The sequence below is a fragment of the Copadichromis virginalis genome, linkage group LG23 (genome assembly GCF_057382275.1).
Source record: "Copadichromis virginalis isolate Kocher_CV1m ecotype Utaka linkage group LG23, C_Virginalis_male_GT1.1, whole genome shotgun sequence".
NCBI lineage: Eukaryota > Metazoa > Chordata > Actinopteri > Cichliformes > Cichlidae > Copadichromis > Copadichromis virginalis.
Genome location: NC_140639.1, coordinates 14679541 through 14697590, shown reverse-complemented (window position 1 = coordinate 14697590; position 18050 = coordinate 14679541).

Below are 18050 nucleotides of genomic sequence, written 5' to 3'. Positions count from 1 at the left end.
AAAAAATATATATATATATATATATATATATATACACGCACCCCCTCCCACAACCCCCCAAGTCATCTCAGAGATGTATTATGATGACGCCTAAACTTGCCAAACAGAGCGGCCTCTGGAGCAGACAGTTCAGGTGAAAGTGATCTGAAAGGCGACGTCTCCTTTGTCTAGAACAATGCAGCTAAATAATTCTTTAACACCAGCAGAATGTTTGATCTGGCCATCGGCCACGCAGAGCTGTTTATCTCCTCAGTCACTGGGTTATAAATACTCGTGTGCTTGGCGTCTCCGCAGTATGGAGCTACTTGGAGGGTGATAAGGTGCTAATTAGCAACTGTTAGCACAAGTAAGAAAAAAAAAAAAAAAACTACATCCACGGAGCGAAGCACATCTTGCTGTTGCCACTGAATGTTCTGCCGCTGATCCTTTCTCCTCTTTCACCGAGACTTGAGAGATGTCTCTTATTAACACAGCGCCGCACGAGAAACTTGCCTTTTTTTTCCCCCTTCCAGGCAAGCCAGGTCTGACAAATTAAGGCTGTGGAGTCATTAGATTAAGATAAGAACTTATCTTTTACTCTGAGACAGACTTTTATCTATTGTATTTTTCTTCCCTCCCATCTCTTTGGCCAGCCCCCCCCCCCTCCTCAACCGCCTCCCCCACCACCACCTCTTCCTCCATTCACTGTGAGATTGTTAAAGTAATTGGGATGTTATGTGACCAGAAAGGCCAGATAAGTTTTTAACCCTGTCATGGATTAACCTTTCGTGTCTGAGGTAGGTCACGAGAGGTGCAGCCCGAGACATGTTAAGACTCATTTAAAGGATTCTTGATGTATTATTGCGCGGACACGGCTTGTTTTTTCTGCAGGTACATGTGCCAGGAGGTCTCGAGATGACTTCTGTATGCTGTCAGGGGGTTATTAAAGCATAAAGTGTATTCTTTTGGGGGTCGCTGGGCGAGACTGGTCTTCATCTCAGAGTACATCATTTCCAAACGTTCAACCAGGTTTCATCACGTGCTCCCTGAAAGCTATTTTAAATGACCTTTTAAAGTTAATCACGGTCATGCTCTGTTGAACTAGTTTAAAGAGAATCAGCATCAAAAAAGAGAGGAGAAAGGAGGGGGAAAAAACTCCTTCATAATGTAATCCGCGGCAGGATAATTAGGAAAGTAGCTCTCCGAACATCAAATAAACAATCAGCATCAGATGCTTCATCTTTGTCTAAAAGCTGCGTATGGATTCAGCTGAATCTGATGCTTGTGTATACTTTTCTGCGTTATTAATATCTAAGGGAAGAGTCACAGCCTGGAGCAGCGTGATTAGAGCATCTAGATTTATTATTCTTCAAAGCAGAACACATGAAAACCACCTGAAATAAATGAGTTGGAGCCTTATGGCGGCAGCCAGCGCACTTCTGTGATGCCGGTGTTTAGAATCCTTTGTTTTAAAGGTCATTGCACCACCTCGTTGATATCCAGACATCTCTTTGTAGCGCTAATTGTATCTACATTCTTGACCACTTTGTCAGACAACTCCGCACTAGAGCTGAGAATTCAGAGGAGTATATGCGGCTTGTTTACTGCGATCAAGATAACAAGGACAAGTCTGTGAAATAACGAAGGCCGGGGCTGATGCAGAAAACACTGTATTTTCCATTTTAATGGTGTTTAAGCGTGGAAGCTGGAGGAGAGAGAGCTTGAAAAATGTAACTAAAGGATCGGATTCAGTGGGATCCAAATGGCAAGGGTAGCTGTTGGGCACGATGACGTTCCTTTGATGTGAGCTATAACTAGCTTTAAGCTCAGCTCGGGCGCATCACGGCTGCATCCTGACTGATGTGGGTATTCCACTTAGATGAGATGGCCACTTTGTCGTGTGCGCCAACTGTACCTTTAATTTCAGATTCTCTAATGTCTCTGATGGGATGACATTAAAGGGTCGGGTCATTAGTTTATTGTAATGTTTGCCCGCAACTGTGTGAGCTGGACTGTCATCTTTTGGAATTTTTGTCACATTCATCAATGTTCTGCATAATGGGATGAGAAACTATTTACATATCGGATCAAAATTGCCAGAGGAGAGCATTAATTATTGAAAAAGTGACAGAATCAAAAGAGCTGCTTCCCCCCACCCCCTCGTAGTTTGTGGCCTGCGCTGACTGAAAGCCACTCTGTGCCCAGTAAACACAATTATCTCAATTTTAAAGACATTTGAGAGAACACGCACAAGCACAAAGGCCGGAGCATCTTCAGTCGGTGCAGTAGAATGAAGGTTTACCCTTCACGCCGCACTTCCGCCAATAGGCTGTAACAAGCATGTGCGAGAGGGTGCAGCCTCTGGAGAGCCTCCTCGTCTGCTCTCTGCATCTTTGTTTGTGTGTCAGGCTGCTGAACAGAAAGTGCGTCGTATCGATCGGCGTCATTGAGCATCAGGCTTGTACGCACTTAATTATTGAAAATAAAACAAGTGTGCTAACAAGAAGCGCGGCGGATTGGTGTGCATAATCATCCCAGGTAGTCCACTTCCTTCAACCTGCTTCGTTCGCTTCCTCTGGCCTAAACTGTGATTTTACTGCACATTACTGAGATATATTATCAGAAACTGTATCCTGTACCTGCCTTGTTGTCTTGGCACCGCGAGCTGGAACTTTTGGATTTAGCTGTCATTATTTAATTTTTATGCTTGTTCCCTGTGGGGATCATTAAAATTTCATCTTGATCTTATCTTCTGAATCATAATCTTTAAATCTGTTTGAATCGTTGTAACCTGCTTTTCCACTGATGCAGTAAACTGCATCTATTTTTACGCTCTAAAAATGAAAATATATCTTTTTTTTTTTAGGTGTCGCACACCCTAGACATCTGTTTCAACAGAGTCATAATGGCACATAATGAAGTTTGTTTTGCAGCACTGCCCTGATACATATACAGTAAATTATATGCATAGGCAACTGGGACAGTAAAGACTTGAAAATGCAGACGGATACATTTTACTGCATTTCCCCCCCCCCCCACCCCATCCACAGTGTCATCCCCTTAAGCTGCCAAGAGAGTGTAGGGGGGTGAATTCATGAGGGTCTTCTGTAATAGGCTGGCACACACACAGGCACAGCCTGTGGAACCTTACAGGCTGCTGAAGCTGGTCTTGGCATCGCTTTTGGCAGCTATGTGGTTATGCGCTCTCTCACACTACACATTCTTTCTGGAAAAAAAAAAAGTTTTAACTAGCTGGTCCTACCACTCCTTTATAAATGAGGAAGCCCTTGGCATAAATAGATCTACATGTTCATTTGGTATATTAAGAGAGACACACAGTTAAAGAGTGTTCATTACAATTGTAAATTTCTGCCCTCGGGCCCTTCGCCCGGCGCTAGATTACATGAGGTCTATGCTCACGGACAGCGCCTGGCATCTGATTGAGGGTCCAGTGCAGCTAATTAATTTCATTAGAAAGTGAAGTCATCTTCTAGCAGGAATTAATATTTGGAGCGTCATGTTGCTAATTTATTTCCAGATTTAATTAGCTCAGAGAAGAAATGTTGCTTGGGCAAGAGGACTTTTTAATTATCAGCTTGGATAAATTTGAAAATGTTGATGCCTAAGGGTTGAGTTAATTAAAACCTGCATTATTTTAACTTTAATTAGCTCCCATCTTTGTTTTTCTTCACCATATGGCCATGTCCTGTAGTCAAATTTAGTTAATTAAGCTAATTAAGCTAATCATTTTAATTACTCAAGACAATGTGATTGGATAGAGGATGACTACAAGTTTATAGCCAAGTACTTGTTTTTCATTAAGTTGAAGGGACAGAGTTATTTCTGATTGCAGTTGGCAAGCATAGCAGAGTAGTTTGAGAATGTGACAGCCTCTGAGATATTAAGGCTGAAGTCTAATTGCATTCCTTGATAATAAAAAAAAAGAAATCTTGTCACCAGCACAACTCTTTTTAAAGGAGAAATGGTTTGCTACAACATATTCGAGCTTTCTGCTCGTATGCTGATATCGGCCCCTTGTACTCCATCACATTAAATAATGTCTGCTCTTCCTCACGTTTAAAGAGGCTCGACTCCACAATAGATGCTCCCCACCGGGAGCATGTGGGAGACGAAATAACAGATATCATGATCTGCAGATAGAGTACGTGTTGTTTCTTTTGACCGCAGCAGGCTGGGAAATTGAATTGTAATTGGGTAATAGGGTGTGTGGTTGGTGGTGGGATAGTATGCTGCCCTTCCCATTTGTGACCCTGGAGTGTGGGATGGCCGGGGCGTGGGTCTGTGCGAGCGGCTAGCAGCTGTGCGTCAGTCTGGACACAAGCTGGGCCCATCCAGAAGCCAGGCCTAGCTGACAGATGCAGGGGCTAAACCCAATAATGAAATAATACTGGGAGACATCATGTCCGTGGTTTCCATCATTGTTAAAAGAGTTGTTTTTTTGTTTTTTTTTGTAGTGAGTACCCCCACTTAGGTAATTTGTTTCCATGTATAATCCTATTGCTCACTATTAAATTAAACCAACTGGTCATTTCAGTTTGAGGCTTATAAATAAACTGGTTGCTATGTGCACGGGCAGTATGTGGGACGTCTCATCTGATTAGAGGGGAAGCACTTAATAATTTCAACTGCAAGAGGTGACCTTCAGTGTCAGGTGACCTCAGTGGTCTGCCACACATATGGCCCTGTAATATTACTAATGTCCCTTCCTAATGTATTTTTACAATCCTCATGCTGGACCACTATCCACAAATTGTTTTTTATCCAAATGTTGACGTGCGTGGAGATGGCAGAGGGTGCTGCTGTGAGAGCTGTTTACATGGTTGAGAGCGGTGATGTAGTGGACCACGAACACACCGGTGAAGAGAGACAATAGGCCCCTCTCTGCTTTCATCAGAGCGAGGCTGGTTAGTCAACAGCGTGCGTTCGGGTTCTGGTCAACGCTGGAGGGGCGGAGCCCCTGGCCTTCTCGTAGTCGCACTGTAACTTAGAAAGCAACACGAGAGCTGAATTAGTCACCACGTCCCCAACAGGCATGCACATCCTTCACTAATGGTTTTTGTCACCACCTGCATATTGTAAACGCTCCACCTGATCTGCTTGCACAGTTATGGCTTCCAGATGAAAATAAGTAGACAGGCCCTCAGTTACTCATTCCTTTCATTACTCTTAGAAATTATCTGTTGCTCTTAAACATTTTACAAACTAGAATATTTATTAGTCCGTTTGACATTTATGAATCAGTTCAGGATGGACAAGAGTGGTGCAAAGAAATCTGAAAGAAATTTTAATCACAAGTATCCTCTAAACAGTAAAATACAACTCTTTGCACACTGTCTCACTTTTAAAAACACATCTATCAGTCACGAGAAGTATCTATGTCCCCCTGCGGGGTGCAAGCTTCAAGCTCAGGCCCACCTGAGCAACTCTCCCAGTCGACGGGGTCACTGTCCCGACTGCATCAGTCTGCCCCACCGATAATGAGAGACTTTATCATGCGCTTTTAACTCTCAGATGTCTTAGAGTCTGCTGTTTTTAGAATATACTATGTACTGGTCATATTACATGGACAGCAATTACAAGTTACATCAGCTGAATAATTATGTAGCATAGAGTAGGACATCAAAAACATGGCAAGTCTGAGCAGATTTGAATGAATGTACGATACAACTGCATGATAATGTCAGGAGTATCTCAGGGAAGTGCAGGAGAATCGCAAGACTGTGGTGAGGTGTGCAGTAGGAGTGACAGATGGCTTCAAGGTGGAGGTGGGATTACATCAGGGATCTGAGCCCCTTCTTATTTGCAGTGGTGATGGACAGCTGACATATGAGGTCAGACAGTCTCCGTGGACTACGATGTTTGCAGACGACATTGTGATCTGCAGTAAGAGTTCAGAGGATGTGGAATAGAGCCTAGAGAGGTGGAGGTACGCTCTGGAGAGACGAGGAATTGCAGCAGAAGCAAGACAAGAATGCATGTGTGTGAGTGAGAAGGTGACAGGTGGAAAGGTGGACATGCAAGCAGAGGCAGTGAAGGTGGATGAGTTGGTTTGGTTTGGAAATGATAGGACTGGAAAATAAACAAGAGGCTGACCTGAATATGGCAGAGCTGAAGATGCTAAGAGTGATCAAGATGGACTGTATCAGAGGGAAAGCTCAGAGAGGCAAGGCTGAGGTGTTGTGGATATAATGTGAAGAGCAAAGATGAGGAGAGATGGTCAATAAATTGGAAAAGATGTTAAATATGGAGCTGCCAGGCAGAAGAAAAAGAGGAAAACGACCAAGCGTAAAGGACATGCAGAGGGTCAGTGTGACAGAGGAGAACGTTAGGGACAGGGTAAGAGGAAGGCAAGTGATCCACTGTGGTGACCCTAGCCGAAAGAGATGAATATCATGAATACACATGAATACCGTATAAATTCTCGGGTGCAAAAGCACTACAAAATTGGAGCACTCTCCACTGGTAACATTTGTTTCTTGTACTAGCTGGGATGCTAGCTTGTGGCTAGGATAATTACAGTTTTGTATGGACTGGATTTACTAGATTTCTCATTTACAGGCTAAGAAGGCTGGCCTATTATCAGTGTTAGCATTTGTGGCTAGGATTATAATACATTTTTTAGATGAATAAATACTTGCTAGAAGATATTAACACAGGAATGGGCTGACTGTTGTGTTTTAAGTATTATTTTTCAGGGCACAGCTAACTGGAAAAGTGGCATGTTAGCATGTAGCTAAAGTAATAGAGAATTTGTGATGCTCATTCAAGAAGATACTTACCCATTTCAAGATAGAAACCATCCAAAAATGTGCCTGAAGTAACTAAAAATGGCAAGTATGTTATAAATATGGGCATATGTGTTTGTTTTAGATGGTAATTATTTGTTCATTTAAGAGGTGATCATCGGTAGTTCTGGCCACTATAACCTGGCAAGCTAACCATCCTGCTTGTAGCTAAACATAGTGTCCAGTTTTTATAAATTAAATTACTGATATCAAGAGTCCATTGCTGCTAAAGGGCATAAATTACACATCACCTTGACTACAGTATAGTAAAAAAAAATAAAAATAAAAGGGAGAAAAGTAAAGCTGAGTATAGCCAACTGTGGTTAAATTTAAGCTGGTGTTTAAAGGAAAGAAATACTTTTTAATTGCCTTAGTATACATCATGTGAATACACACAGCTTTACAATAAGAAATAGTAAATTATCTCCCCAAGGTTTTATTACATTTACATGAGCCCCAGAGCCTCAGCTAGATTAACTATTGCAGCCTACATTAGCCAGTTGTTTATTTTTATATTTGCTCACTTTTTCAGTCTTATTCACAACTTAACATTACAACATAACTATCATTTTCATTGATGGCATTATAGGATTCAATGCTTTTTAACTGTTGTCATTTGCTTGGGGAATTTTTAAGGGCACAATTCAGTTTAATGCTCAATGAAAAAAACGTTAATTATTTTTACCTTATAATCTTAATATATCGGGGCGATCGCAGCTCAAACAGTTGGCAGTTCGTCTTGTAACCGGAAGGTCTCGGTCGTTGTGTCCTTGGACAAGACACTTCACCTACCGCCTACTGGTGATGTCCAGAGGGGCTGATTGCGCGATATGGCAGCCTCGCTTCTGTCAGTCTGCCCCAGGGCAGCTGTGGCTACAACTGTAGCTCGCCTCCAACAGTGTGTGAATGCGAGAGTGAATGAATAGTGGAATTGTACAGTGCTTTGAGGGCCCCGAAAAGCGCTATATAAATGCAATCCATTATTATTAATATATATATATGCATGCATATATATATATATATAGATATATATGTGTGTGTGTGTGTGTGTGTGTGTGTGTGTGTGTGTGTGTGTGTGTACACTGGTGTGACCAACTGTCCAGTATAAGCTCCTCCACCAGCCAAGGAGCTCGGTGAGAAGCAGCTTAATAGCTTTAGATGAAAGGAGGGAGTCATGGAAGCTTCAACCAGCAGAGAGCGAGGAGAGCATCTGCTTAAAGGCCACCTCCCCACGCCCAGATCACCATCTCCAGAAGAACTCGGGCATGGAGCCTCCATCTCCACAGCTCCACACTAATTCCAGTGCCCCCACCACACGCAGGCTAATTAAGGCCATGCATTTATTTATGACTGAGCTCATTAAACAGGGAAAAAGATGGTCGCCGCTCTGAAAACACATTAGTCCCCGAGGAAACCGCCTGTGAAGTCGCTCTCCTCAGGCTGTTTCAGGTCACAGATTCTGAATCTTTGTGACATATGAAGAAACAGCGAGCTGTAATGCCTTCAAAAAAAGAATAGGGGGTAAAAAAAAAAACATCAGTTGTGAGGCGATGAAGTGATAGTGCAGGACATTCTTCAGGGTATATTTGAAGCTGCTTGAACTGGTCCTGTAATTACATGTATAGGTCATTGACTGGGGGACGAAAAGAAATTTCACTTGCAGGACTTGTGCTTTGCATTTTTGTCTTCGGGTCTTTGTGAAATCTGTTCCCTTAATGACGCACTTCCTTTAATAGGATATGACAACTGCAGCAAAAAGATGGCGATGCAGTCATTAACAGACATAACTCAGTTTAGCTGCACACAGACTGTCCCCATCCTCAACCACAACTCACTGCTTCCACCCACTTTTTATATTACTATGGTATATAAGTTAATTTAGGACTCAGGCAGAGCTATGAAATCAAAGAGGATATCCTCAGGTGTATTTTCCTCTCCCTGGAGTGCTTGTCTTCTTACTCTCTCGCTCTGTGTGTGTGTGTGTGTGTGTGTGTGTGTGTGTGTGTGTAAAGGGCATAGACAGAGAGATCTTAGGCAGATCCAGCTCCCTTCCTTGTAATTGCAAAGATAATGCCAAATCACACAGTTCTTTGCTGGGACAACTGGAAACTTGATTTAGTGCTCTTTAATGGCTCCAACTTTTAAGACACTGAGAAATTCCTTCGCTCTGCTTGTAGGCTACCTTTGAGCTGCTTGTAGAGATGCTTAAAAGACAGCATTGTTATTAGTATAGTTTGAAGTGTAATGCCTCTGCTAGCAGTGGTCACAGTCTGGGTGAATTTCGCAAAGGAAGCAAAGGAACACTGAGGCAACATCAACAGTTAAAAATGGTCCAAATTATTTCGGCTTCATATAATTGAAGTGTGTCACTGTTCTCCCGCATGTTACAACAGTACAAAATAGTGCAAAAATACGCCATCATGTAGAAACCCACTGGTTTGTCGACTACTGTTTTGGCACCTGGGACAGATACCAAATATTAGGTCATAAGATTAGATCATCATTACATCATAAGTTTTTAAAATCTTAAAGACGTGCTAATACCCAGCACATACACTTAATTCAATGTGTAGCCTATTTATCGTAAAAATACTTGTCTGTCTTTATTTTTTGAGCCTTTGTCGTGCTAATATGTGACAGTGGTCATTTTACAACATTAGTGAGAAAGTGGGCTGAGTTATGTGCGACTGTGTCCTTTACAATATTGCTAAAGTTATCATTTCTGGCCACTGCTAGCTAGAAAATTCACAGATTGTGGTTAGAAATAAAGAAGAGGAAAAAGCCGGCATATTGTTCGCGCTCCTGGTTGCGTTTCAGGAAGCTAACACGTTGGCTGGTTTTTAGGATTATAACACTGCTGTGTTTTGTCATTTGAGGAAACCAATATGTTTCCTCAAATGACAAAATGACCAAAAAATTTGAGTTTTATTTTTTTAAACACCTTATCTATAGAACTAGCTGTCAAGACGTCACCCACTGATTTGTCGAGTACTGTTTTTAAGTCTTGAATTTTGTCCATCATCTTCTTGGGGTTTTTTTTGTTTTTTAAACTGAACCATAGCTGGACAAGACAGAAGAGTTCCCAAATTAAGCTCACTACTCCATACCAGGAAGTTCTATCTGGGCGACTAGATTAAAGTCAGAAATCTGAAATGTCTTTATTTGAACCGATATCATCATTTTAATCTTTCTTTAGTATCTTGTCTGCTGGAACCTGAAAAATTTGTGACATAATTTGCTTTAAAACTTTTTTGGCTTATCAGACTTTTTTAAAGTGAATTTTTCTTCTTTTTTGTCATTTTAATTAAATTATATGTCTTTCCTTCTCATATTGTGATTTAGGGGATTTTGTGGCAATTAAAGGCCACAGTAATATAGAACAGATGGCGTTAAAGCTGGGGTGCCATAACCTTGCTTTTCTGTGTACCCCTGTGCTCCCCTGTAATAAAGGCATTAATGTCAAAAATAAAAATGTTTATCCACATATTGAATTATTACAGAAATTCACTTTCTTTACATCATATTTACAAAAACAAACAAAAACATATTGGTTGTAAGCTTGCCCAGTCATTAAGCCTACAGCCTTACTACTTTTATATTTTTTGCAGTATTTGCGTGGACATAATGATTATGGTGTGTTTGCGATGCCGCTCACTGTAGAGGGGCTAAAATCAATCCACAGGATACTCGCTCGGTGCTTCATTTCAGGATGGCTGATAAACAACAGCATTTGGTGACCTTTTGCTGTTCTTATGGGGGATTTAACCCCCTGCTCAGAGCTGCACCATGCTGGTGGCTCCAGCAGACAGAAGCACGATGAACGCTAAAACTCAGGTGGGACTCTTTCTGCAGGATGCCTGCACAAAAGCAACGATACCAGACGCAGAAGTCCTCAGATTCACCAGACAGCACGAAAGCCCGACGGTGTTTTTAGTTTCTTCACCTAGACTTGCAGATAGGAGCCTATTCTGCGTCTGTCTGTGAGTGTGTGCGTGTGCGAGGCAGAAAGAGAAGGGTGGGGGTGGGGGTGCCGAGGCAAACTCTCCACTCTCTGTAGGACTGTGTGTAAGATGCTTTCAACAGCAGGCAAACTGGTTCTGCACTTACTGTGAGAGGAAGCTCTGAGTGTTTAGAGTACTCAGCCCACTTAATGCATTATTATTGTTACTACATTCTTGAGGAGAATGGGGGAAAATGGAACAAGGAATGCTTTTCAAGAGTCAAACCAGTAAAAGGGGAGGAGATGGTGTGCGAGTGTGTGTGTGCGTGCGTGCACGAGAAAGTAAACATGACACGACTGTTGACTGTCTCATTCCTTTTGTATTTATCCTCTTTTTTTAATATGAGCCAGATGTCATGTTTGTAATATTCTCCTGTGAAATAAACATTTATGTCAGCAGAGAACGAGTGGCTCCCATTCCATTTGTGTGTTTATTTATTTATTTATTAAAAGAGACGCTGCAGTTTGAAGACAAAGAAATGTAATCCGTTTATAAGCAGCTAATAGTGTAATTTAAGGGAAAGCTTACAAAAAAATCTGAGATCGAGTTTAATAAGTGAAAAAAAGTCACGTTTATTGCTCATAAGAAAAAGCAATATTTATTTTTCATATGGTCTCAAAACACTTTGGTGTCTTCTGCCATGATTTGCCAAGGAGGTCATCTAATCGGTTCAGATTGTCTGTTTGTTTGTTAGCAGGATTACTCAAAAAGTTATGGACAGATTTGCATGAAAATCTTACAGAAGTTGGGACTTGGCCCAGCTTAGAAACAATTAACTTTTGGAATCGATTTGGATCTGGAGCCAGGAATTTTTGGAAGGATTCTTTACCATTGTGAGGTTGATTAAAATTGAGCATTTTGCATCACAGCTACACAAATACATATCAAATAGAAGTGAAGGGAAAAAAACATTAGGAAGCACTGTGTTAGAATATAACAAACTTTTACAAATCCAGATATACAAATCCTTCAGTAACTCAATTCATGCAAAGGTGATATGGAAGAATTTTCAGCCTCGGCATATGTTTAGCGTCTTGGATTGCTTCTTGTTACGGACATCAGTTATGACTCAAATTGAAATGTGTGAAAAATTCACTTTTAAATAAAAAAAAAACACAAAACAATTTGCTCTTTGATGGAGCTGTAAATTCTTCAAGTATTATTTGTTACTTTTCCAATTTCCACTTTGCCTAAAGGTGGCTTCAGGTCCTGCGTGCATGAGGTGCTTCATTTCTCTCATTGCATTACGAGTGCATTTCCACCGTGAAGGACATCTGAGTGTAAAGTGAACCTCTTCTGGTCAGTTAAAAGCAACGCTTTACCAGTGCACCTCGCACCACACTTCACAGCATGCATAATGGAGAGGATAGAGTTACCTGCTACTTTAGGCCAAACACAACTGCCAATAATCACCCCACTAATATTTGCATGTCCCTCTCTGTGTGTTATTGAACACCCGGCTAAGTAACTGAGCGCTGTGCCCAGGCATTATTTTCAGTTGTTTGCTGATTCCACAGTGGGCTGAAACAAGGCAATTATGAAGCGCATTTCACACCATGATGGTGTTTTTAAGGGGCTTCAGGTTTCACTGAAAGCTGAGATTCTGGTAACCTTTGTATGGATAGTCTATGGATGTCTGATGGTGTTAAAGTTAATGGAAATTAGACTTTCTAAGATACATTTATAGGTGAAGATTTGCCAAGTGCTGGCAGGAAACTGCATACACCTTTGAATCTTCACTGTGACCCGTAATCATTAGAAATCTGAGGGAAAAGATGCTTCACTTTCTCAAGTTTAGTGAAAGCCTGATAAATGGTTTATGAGATACAAGTGAACAAAGGAACAGACAAAACCCCTTGGACCTCATCAGTGTAATTACAGAAATGCTGGAACGTGAAAGTGAGATGCATAATTTTCACAGGTTTTGGCAAAATCTGATTAAGTCTGGCCAAGAAAACAGATGGCTGGATGAACTAATGAAGGAACAAATAAAGAAATGGAAGTTGAACGATGCTATAGAGAACGTTCTGTTTAAGAAGTACAGGGAGTATCGGAGAAAGGAAGGGAAATTATTCACACAAACCTAACAAAAGATAAAATGAAAGAAAACAAACAAATAAGCTTTAGTCTAACACCGATTTAGTTCATCCTTCTGGAAGTGATGTTGATCCGTTTCCTGATGGTTTTATTGATTAGTTTGATAGATGTGAAACTGATCGCTTTAATATAGGTTCATTACACATCAGGCTACAATCAGCAGCTGTTTCCCAAAAATGGGAAAAGCTAGTAAAGCTTGACATAGTTTTTGAAACTTGAGAGCGTATGTAGGTTATAATTAATGAATTACTGTTAATTAATGGATTAATTAGGGTAGCACAATGGTTAGCACTGTTGCCTCACAGCAAGAAGGTCCTGGGTTCAAATCCACCATCTGGCCGAGGCCTTTCTGTGTCTGCGTGGGTTCTCTCTGGGTACTCTCGCTTCCTCAGTTAGAGGGAATAGATTAACTGGTGATTCTAAATTGTGTGAATGTGAGTGTCAGTGGTTGTTTGTCTCTCCGTGTTAGCCCTGCAACAAACTGGCGGAGTGTCCAGTCCCTTCTCACCCTATGGCAGCTGCAACATGCTTCAGCTCCCCTACTAGATCAGTGGATGGATAATGGATTAATTAATGAACTTTAAAAATGCCGATGTTGCTTTAAGCTCTTCTGAGGTTAGCCATCTCCTCATGCTTCTAGTGTAAATAACACTAGAAGCATGATTGTACTTTTTCCCCCCTTTCTTCATCCTCTAAGAACGTATCCCTGGCCACATCACATAAGAAGTATCTTTCATATTAATGCCACCTTATATAAATTGCAGCTACATTCACAAACTAGACCTCACAGTGGCTACGTCCATCTTTTACATACAGTCTATGGTTGTCTGACTAAGTGCAGGACTCACTGTATTCAATTTGAGAAAAGTCTGTTCAAATTCATATACTACACAAACAGTATATAACATTTTATTTTGAAAGGTTTCACCGGGACTCCTGTGGAAAACTAAGTGCACCCCATGATTCAGTGTCTTGTAGAACCACCTTTAGCAGCAATAAACTGAAGTAATCAGTTTCTTTATGACTTTATCCGTTTCTGGCTCCCACTTCTTCAAAGTGTTGCTTCAGTATCTTGAGGTTTGCAGTTCTCTTAAGGTCCCAGGTGGTCTAGATTGCGGTTTGTTAAGATGCACCTTTGCAGGCCTGAGCTGTGCTGTCATGTTCTTTTTTAAATATTGAGGTTTTCTTCAGCAAATCTCTCCAAACAAACCGTAGTTATTGAGTCTTTTTAAAACGGTGTCATTTCATTATGATCTTAAACATTTAGCATGCTAACTGAGGCCTGTAGAACCTATGATGCTTCTTTTTTTGCAATTTCATTTACAGACTTGAGTGCTTCAGACAAGCAAGATGCCAAAACCTTTGCATTTTTAGAGGTGTTCACACTTGCTGATGATCAATTAATCAAGTGCACTTGATTAGCAGCACCTGGCTGCTACTTATCCTCTTAATTCCTATGGAAGCAGTGAGGGTGTACTTAATTTTTCATGTAATTGCAAAGAGTCTTGTGAAAATCTACTTTTCCACATGGATGTAGTATACACACTGCACTATATGAACACATCCTGACTAAGTCGCAGTAATTATCTTCATTTTAAAACTGACTATGAACCGGACAACAGTGCGACGTTTAATTTAATCCCCAATGGCACCCAAGAAGACAAAATTGTGCACACATAACACAAAAGCATCATCCACCGAGCCAAACTGCTGGAAGATTTTTCTGTATGCTATTATTTCAGAAAGAGGAAATACTAGAAGGATGGAATAAATAAATAAATGGATTTAATGTGTTGATGTTATTATCTCAAAGCATCTGGAAGGTGTTAAGTATATTGTTTCGGATGCAGTAAACAAAAGGAGATAAAACTAGCTTGGCAGATGTCTTCGGTTTGCACAGGCTGTCATGCAGAACACAACATCCACTCTGTCATAAAAAAAACTCTTCCAATCACATCGAGATAAATGATAATCAAAAACTTGCAGCAGAATGAAGACGTAAACTAATTAGAAATAAATACAAGGTGGCTAATCATAAGTAATCCAGTTGTGGTGCATCAGTAGACTCCCCAGTGAGCGCAGGAAGGAGCTGGAGTTGAAGCAAAGTGATTTCCCTCAGGCTGCCGTGCCATTTAAGTGTGCTTCATTGTTGTGGGTGGGATCCCATAGCCCTCACTCTGGTTTACCACATCAAAGCAAACTCTCACATATGTATTAAGTCCCAAACTGAGCAATTTGACTCAATAAGTTGATTTGAAAAATGACTCATGAAATCTGTTAGTACGCACGTGCACGGCTTATGTATATTCATGTGTGTATGCATGTATTTATCTGTGTGAGAGAGTAAACAGCTTAATGGAACCAAGCGGATTTCATAATGGAAAAGGCCAACGTTAGTGTAGCACGAAATGGTCTTGTTCTGATGTGGATTACTGAGATCACTTTAAACCAAAATCAACTTAAAGGATAATTCTTTTTTTTAAAATCTGATACTCAAAGGCTTCTGCAGCCTGACAGCCATTCATATGCAGGTGAAAGTGGGGATGCATGTTGCAGTTATCACCTCTGAAATAGCAGCAATGGATGGGCATCATGTTTCATAATTCTCCCTTAAATCAAATGCGACAGTTAAGCTAAATGAGGATGATGGTTTTGAAGCATTTTGCAGTCCTCTAAGTATTAAAACTGCCACATTTTAATGATGTTTACATAGCTATCCTCCCCTTTTCCACACAAAAAATTCCTGTTTTAAGAGGTTCATAGAACCTCTAGCCAAAGCCCCATTTGAATCTCATGTAAAAAAAAAAAAAAAAAGTGGAATTATCCTTTGAGATCGTTTCAATTTTTTGCGAATCTGACTATTGCTAGCCTAGATAGAAATGCATTTAGTCCATAAATGGGTGAAAACCGGTAGTATGAAGCAATATATGATTTACATAGAATATACGAATTGTTATGAGAGATTAATTTAATGCAATGATTGTGAAACTGAATATGAATATAAACTTTCCTGCCTCAGTTCTGGTATGTCCACACGGTGCGTTACACTGGATTCTTTCCATCTCAGTTCATCAAATTTAAAAAAACTACAATTTATAAATATGAGTTATTCAAACCTGAGGAATATCACACTGATATGTTGTGGAAATGTGTGGTTTTTAAAAATATATATATCTTTATTTAATATCTGTGAAAGCATTCAGCTGATTTGGATTGTCATAGAGTTATTATGTATCTTGCATATGAGAAGCTGTAAATCAAAAAGAGTCCCCAACCAGCAACATTGTGATTTCTGCAGGAATCCAAATCTGCTGTCAGAGATCGGGTATCCAAATATTTCCGGGACTTCAAGCGTCCATCACTCTGTTAACTTAAGCTACACAAGGGTCCACATCCATAGAGCCATAGTACCAGATATTCATTGTAAAATACTTGAAGCACCGAGCTCAAGTAGTTTTGTAGGTAATGGAATTAAAAAAAAAAAAAAAAAGAAAGAATAGGGCTTGAAAAATGAATAAAACAGACCGACTTTCATCCCTAAAAGTATATTTTTGGGAAAACTAATGAAAGCAGCAACTGGGAATTTTCCATAATTCCTTTTAAGAAGTGAATGTTGTCTCTGGATTCTTTTCAGGGATGGTCGGGTGGGAGGGACGCTTTATATTTTGGAAAATTAGGGGACAATTAACAGTTTTTATATAACATTCAATAAACCTACCACTACAGCTAAATTGCTTTGAGAGGCGGTTTAAATTTGGGGGATTTTCAGGAAACCTGTGAAGTAAACCTCGGCTTGATTAATTTTGTTTTTGATACTGAGCCGTTCTGTCTATACGAACTTTTTAGAGTGTTCCACAAAATCCAAACATAAACCTACCTGCTTACTATTGTGTATAAATGAACTTCTGTCCTCAATTTGGTGTTGCATTTTCCTCATTATTAATAATCATTTTCATGTTTTAATATGCCCACTTTTTTCCACTATTAGTAAAGCTCTTTGATCTGCAGCTGTGTATGAAATGTGCAGCATTAATAAGCTGCCTTGCCTTTGTCACACTGGAAGACATTTTGGCTTGTCGTAGTCAGAGAGGCACAGGTGTTACTAATAACATTAACTATGGCTCCGTTCCATTAAAGCCATTTCCCTCCACCTGTATCGATGTGCATCTCCCGTCGATTTGTCCGTGAAAAAAAAAAAGAAAGAAAGAAAGCTGAGCGGAAGTGCTGGAAATTTAACAAAATGTAAATATTACAAAAAAGGCTGAGGTGGAAAATGTGATGTATGGATAATCAAAGCTAGACATTTGTCAGGTACATGCGAGTACCTGCATGCTCAAACAATGCAAGCAAGCAAGCAAAGAGATACAAATCGAGAATGTTAAAGTGGTGTTCCTGCCAGGAAACGACTTGTTTGTTAAATGGTCTGGTGTGTGGCAGAGCTGCCATGCAAGCTGTTCGCCCGCCATAGCAAGCAGGTTGGCATTCAAGCGTCTTGCCCAAGGATACTTTAGCACGGGATCGAAGCCCATCTATTACCTGAGCCACGGATTTAGTTACATTGTCCTGTTTAGTGTATCTGTTATACGCACCAATCGGCCACAACATTAAAACCAGAGATGAGTGACGTGAGCGTTAATTCAGTGTCCTGCTGGGAAACGTGGGACCTTCCATTTGTGTTATTCTGACTTGTACCACCTCCTGAAACACCACCACAGACCAAGCACTCCTCTCCATTGCGCCCCCATCCCGGAAGCCCCACAGGACCCAAAGGATTTGCTGTTAGTTCCATTAAAGCCTTTTGTTGTGATGTTCAAGGTAACAGGTGTGTATTTGTTGTTTTTTTAATATTTCTTTTTGTTCAGGTTTGCGCATCAGAGTCGTATTAGATACTTGGCTAGACTTCGATCAGCATGTTCAGAACCGGGACTCTGAAAGTGACGCATTGCTAACAATCGCTATGTTTAGGTTGTGCTTTAGAAGGTCGAGAACAAATCCACTCGGCGTGATTTTCATGCCATTGAAATTCCAATTTAAAACACAAGGGTCTGTTTACTCTTCAGGTCCATTTCCTTTCCTTTTCGAGATGATTTTTTTTTGCATCAAAGCCTCCTTCTGGAGAAGAGCAGCATTGTTTCAGCGGCAGCAGCGAGCTCATGCGAGGCCGCAG